Below are 6695 nucleotides of genomic sequence, written 5' to 3' on the forward strand. Positions count from 1 at the left end.
GTTGGATGAAACCTAAGGATGGTTTTGTTAAGTTGTATGTCGATGGTTCTCAAGGCTCTCATGGTGCTTCTAGGATTGGGCTACTTCATGACCACACTAGAGGTTAGATCAAAGGATTTTTAGCTTCTTTCAAGAACCTCTCAATTTTAAGAATTGAGCTCTAATCAATGTATGAAGGCATCGCGTTAGCATCACTAATTTCATTGTGGAGTGTGATAGTAAAGACACAGTAGAGTTGGTGATTGAGTCGACCTTAGCTAGTTAATCTCTTGGAACATGTCCATTTAGCATATTTATAGGAAAGCCAATTGTAACACCCCTTACTATGTCCAAGTGTAAACTAAGCAAGGACTATCACAAACTATACTTTTTTAGTCATTTCTAAATTAAACCATGTATTTAATATATGTAACTAAAATGTCATTGCATAGTTCATGTAAATTTTTTAATATGAATAAAGTAAATGTGAAAGATTTTAAACTAAAATTTTGGCAGAGTTTCCTCTATTTTTATCAACATCTTAACCTATGGTACATATGAAAAACACATTAATAATTATACTCTCATTTGTCATTTAATGCCATATATTTTATTAGTTAATCAAACATTACAAAATAATATTATTTCTCATTTTTTTGAGATTATTATCATATGTATATATTTAGCTTTTTTTTATATGTGCATGATTACAGCTCATTAACCTACATAATTTTTATAACAATCTCTACTTAATATGTACATGTCAAAATATAATTGTGCAATGATCCGAAAACTCAAAAGAACTAGTTATGATAAAAGTCTTAATATCTGATGCTAATCTCAAAGTCACCTTTGCAGTGATTACTTTATCTATAATTTGTATGAGGTAAAAACAACACGCTGAGTTTATGCCCAGTGGGTGATTGCAGAAAAATAATAACATAAAACAAACATATTCATATATACATAATATAAAGTAAACAGTTACAAGTATGTAAAGTATAATTAACATAATGCATAGCATACTTGGCATAATTATAGTATAAGATATAAATGAAAATGTGCTCCCTTGTGCATATTAAGTATTTTCCTTACAATCTTTAAAAAATATTATCATTTGCAAAAATATTATCATTTGCTATAATTGTACATTTTATGGTTATAGTAAGTTATCAAGGCTTAAAGTAAGCAATATAGATAAACATGTCAGCTTTTACTAATAAATTCATAAAATTTAGTATCAAATCTTAATTAAGTTCTCAATCCTTATAACACATAGTAGGATCGACTAATTAGATAAGGGACAAACTGTGTCTATATGGCCTGAAGGCTAAAAGCTATGACTATATAGCTCAAAAGCTAAGAATTATATGACATATAATGTATCAAAAATATCATATCATGTAACCCATTAGGGTACAATACTGCTAAACTGTATATGGCATGCCACATTCTTATTCTTTCTATGACTCCTACTAAGTTTACTAGGGCCAAGTATCTTAGTTCAATGTCTCAAATTATTTAAAGTAAATATATGTGTCATTTGAAGTCATTTCGAGTAATTTCCCAAACACATATATCATATATCAATGATAACAAGAAGTGAAATTCATAGCAAATAGTGCATAACTTTGTCAACTTAGCATTCCATATATTGCATCAATCAATTTGGCTTTTGCATTTTATACCACTAACAAGTATAGAATAGTAAATTTTACTCACTTCATAATGCATAATAAGTTTGGTTGAAAAGCAAGCACGTGAGTAAAAAAAGCATGTGTTCCCACCGATTAAGCTAGCATGACAAACTATAAGTTCATAAGCAAGCATATTGATAAAATGAGCTCTTAAAAGCATATATATGTGTGTAATAAACCATATTTAGTTATGAGTGTATTGCTAATTTATTAAGAAAATATGTATAAATTTTTAGTTGATTAAGCTAGCCGTGCATAAAACAGGTACGTCAAACTAGCATGTCAATCCCCTTTAGATCAATATTCAAATTTAGGTTTATTTCTACATGATTTTGTGTCACAATTTTAAGTGTCTTGGGGATATAATTTCATTATCCTTTCTTCATGAATACAATGTGTTTATTTCTTAGCTTTCTAACAAGATATGGTACATCTAATGCTGACCTTGCTATAACTCAAGTTATGAATTTTTATTTACAAGTTGCCCAATCAGGTTTTAACCAGTCTAGTATTGGTACTTATTTCTAGTCTAACAAAACATATCAGATGCATTCATTTGCATACAGATTCAAGGTTAAGTGTTTCCTACAAAGTTTTAGATATAATTCACAAGATTCATTTAACACTAGTCTTAAATCATTTCATTGAGTATATAATTAGTTATGGTATAAAAAATAATATAGACTGTTCCGAATGCACCATCCTTGTGACCAATTTAAGTTCACTTGTAATTTACATAAAGTTAACTATAGATTCAGAATTTCATTACTTCATGAAAACTTTAGCTCTTTGTCTCAGATTTCATTTGGTATATTTTATGCCTAATTTTAATAATTATACAATGATTTATGGAGCTACCAACACAGGATGCCTTGTTAAAACCTATTTTACTAAGTTTGTACTTTTAACTCCCATGTTAAATTTCTTTGTTTTAAGTCTTCCAACACCATTCCATCATTCATATTACATATTTATACAATCAAAATAATATTTTTAGCAAGTAAAATCAATCCCTAATTTTACATATTCATGAGAAAATTAAAGGAAAATAGAAAATCATACAAACACTAAATCTTTTTGCAACATTCTTTTCTTTTGAAATTTCTTTGGTTTTCAAGCTTTAGATACTTGGAACTCTAATTTTTTTCTTCTTCAAATATTTCAATTTATGACTTATTTTCTTGCTCTTGATATGAGGATGAATTTTGGTTGAAGAAAAGAGTTGATTTGATAAAAAAAATTGGCTTAAATTTGATGGAAATGAAGAAAACTAAGCTCACCTTTATTCTTTTGTGAAGGAATTTTGGCCAAAGATTCCAAAATAAAGAAGATAAAATTTTATTTTTTACTTTGTCACTTATTTTAAATTTATTTAGATGCCACATTGAAGGCTAAGTTGAAGATGTAGCAAAAATGAAGGGCTAAACTTGAATTTTGCTTTTAAACTATTTATTTTACACTTTAACCTACTAAACTTTTTACCATATTTCAATTTAGTTTTTAATCTTTCAATATTCATAGATTGAACTACTAATATTACACTTTTAACCTTTAGAATTCCATTTCATTTCGGTAAGCACGTCGAATTTAATAAGCACCTCAAGTTAGCATGTTGGAAAAACCCTAAGCACCTCCCGAAGGTAACTTAATTCCAACTTGCTTATTATACTGTCTGCGTTATTTTTAGATGCGCTCGTTTCCTTATTTGAATTTTCTATAGTCCAAGTATTAGGACTTGAAAATATTAAAATATTATTATTGGTCATTTTTATTTTAATTCTATTTCAAAATGTTTAACTCTTTCAATGCAAAAAAAGCTTCTAAATATAACTTTTGACACTCTATCAGTGGTTAGTAGTTTGAGATAAACTAACACCTCCCTTAAATAGTTCACAGTTAATTAGCACCTCTCTAATGTCACTTGTTCTAACTATAAAAAAGACTTTACTCAAATATAGTGGTATCACTATTTTTAACTATGAGTTTTAGGATATTACACCAATTCTTATGCAAATCGACTTGACTGGAAACTTAAGTATTATCATATCTCTTCCTTAACTACTAGTTAGAATGTTACAAGATGCGCTCAACATTAGTCATTCATAGTATTATCTCCCATATTGAAAAAGGTGAATTATTTTATTTATTGTATTGATTTTTCAAAGAAATCCAACTAAATTAATAACAAGTAATTTACAAATTAAATTAAATAAAATTTTCAAATTAAATTAATTCATCAAATTTTTGCAACTTAAATTAAAATCTACACACTTTTTAAATCCGCTCACCTTTAATTAATTATTTTGTTTATAGTATTGATTTTTCAAAGAAATCGAACTAAATTAATAAAAAGTAATTTACAAATTAAATTAAATTAATTCATCAAATTTTTGCAACTTAAATGAAAATCCACACTTTTTTAAATCCGCTCACCTTTAATTAATTCCATTCTTATTTGCTTGAAAAACCTAAACTTTTCATTATTTTATTTAATTTAAAATTTTAAAAATTAATAAAATTATCTAAAATTGCAAACTTTATTACTATTATATCTAACCAAAAAACTTGAAATGGAGATACTGTGTTTGTTGTTGATGTGGCAAAATAATGTAAATTATTTTATTATATTTATATGGCATGTAGATAAATGCTATTCATAAAAAAATTCAAAATTTTTAGTTATTTACAATTTAATCCAAAATTTTAAAAATTATTGTAATTCAACTTAAAATCTTTAAATTTATTTGTCTTCATCCTCGTCTACCCTAATATAAAAAATCATAACTTTAACTTCTTTCTATTTGTTATTAATTCTAATAAAAATTACAACAGTATCATATTTATTGATTTCTAATTTCTAAATATTTTATTAGATATCCATCATAATAAATTTCACTATATTTATTATAAAAAATCATGTTAATATAATAAAAAATAGAAATTATAGTCTTATTATTCACAATTGTTCAATTAATTTTCTGTTACGGCTTAATAGTATAAATCGGCACATGGAGGCACAAACAGAAATATTGTATTAAGAATAGACATAATTAAAACTTAAAAGAATTAAGAGAATCAAAACTAAAAAGTAAAAAGAAGTTCTATTATAATTTATTGTACTAAACAGATAGAAATAAAGTATAATAATATGATATAGAGATTTAATAGTGAATAGAGGTGAGCAGTATTCGGTTCAAACTGAAAAAATTGACCGAACCAAATTAATTTGAAAATTCAGTTCGATTTTTTATACATTTTGGTTCGGTTCGGTTCGGTTTTTAATCTAAAAAATTTATGTTATTTCGATTCTATTCGGTTTTAATAAAAAAATCAAAAACACCAAACTGAACTAATTAGTGATAATTGTATATTATTTTCAAAATATTAAAAATAAATGGTAAAAAATAAAAAAATTTATTAAAATTCAAATCGATCAAACCGAATTGAATCGAATCGAAACAGATTGCTTCGATTTGATTTTTAATCAAAATCGATTCAATTTGGTTTGTATAAATATTAAAATTTCAATTTTTCAGTTTATTCAATCTGATTCAGTTTTCAGTTTATTCAATCTGATTCAGTTTTAAATCGAACTAATCGAATATTTGTAATTAGTCACGAAGGATGATAAATTTAAAAATTTTGAGATGAAGTTTATTAATTTTTAAAATTTTAAATTAAATTGCAAAATAGCTAAAAATTTTAAATTTTTTATATTAATATTATTTATCTATATGACGTATGAATAAAATAAAATAATTTATGTTTATCTTGTCACATCAATAAAATACATTCTCTTCTATTCAAATTTTAAATTTAGATATAATTTTAAAAAAATCAAACAATTTAATCAATTTTTATAATTTTGAATTAAATTATAAATTTGTAAAAATTTTTAAATTTTTTATACTAATAGCCCTTATTTCAATTGAAATAGCATGTCCGGATCGATCTTGAACTAAAATCTACCGTCTACCACAAGTCTAACGAATTTAATAGGAAGTCAGAAATAATGTTATGAAAATAATAAAGTGTACAATATATACATTGTTTTTTATATTTTTAAAAATCAATTAGTTAATTCTTGTAATTTTAAAAAGTTACAAATTAATTCATTTCATAAAGATATAGTTAAAATTATTATTATTATATTATTTTTAGAGACTAATTTATTATGTATATTAAAATTATAAAGACTTAAAGTATTAAAATATATAAAAATATAGAAATTAAATTGTGGATAAAATAAAAAAAATTAATTTTTTATTTTTTTAAAATCATAAAAATTAAATAATTTAATTTTAAAATCACAAAGACTAATATATAGATTTTATTGAAGTTAAATTTTTTTTTGTGTTTAAATAAAATAAAAAATAACAAAGCAAAATTTTTTTTAATGAATAAAATTATTCTCTAAAATTATTAACTTTATTAATAATTTTTTTGAAAATAAATAAATATAGAGAAGTATTTATAATTTTAAATAATTTCCTCACAATCAATTTAGAGAGAAGATAATATAAATATTTCTTTCACCTCCCTTTTTATAATTAATTATGAAATAATAAAACTATATTTATTTTTCTTTTTTTTTTTTAATTTATGTTCCTCACAAGAGGCCACACGACAACTAAATGGCCTTTTTTTCTTAAAAAAATTTTAAATCGGAGCCAGTCCGAAAAACGCGGCGACGGGGTAACTTCACCATATGTAAGGAATAAAAGAAATAAAACCGCCGACCAACCAGAAAAACTAACGGCGAGCGCACGCAATATTAATTAATTAATTAATTTATTTATAATTAATTATATTAATGTTGTGTTTATTACTAAATAAAAAACTATTTATGATACCTAAACCACCGAAAGCAAGCTGACGTCACTGCAAACGGGACACGTGCACTTCTCAAAATATTCCTCAAACAAGTGGACTGGACACGCGTCGACTCTCTAGAACCTACTAATTACGTGGACCAATAACATCGCGGAAAGTGATCGGATCTCATCTCCCTCTCTCGTC

Source organism: Manihot esculenta, chromosome 14 (genome assembly GCF_001659605.2).
Source record: "Manihot esculenta cultivar AM560-2 chromosome 14, M.esculenta_v8, whole genome shotgun sequence".
Lineage (NCBI taxonomy): Eukaryota > Viridiplantae > Streptophyta > Magnoliopsida > Malpighiales > Euphorbiaceae > Manihot > Manihot esculenta.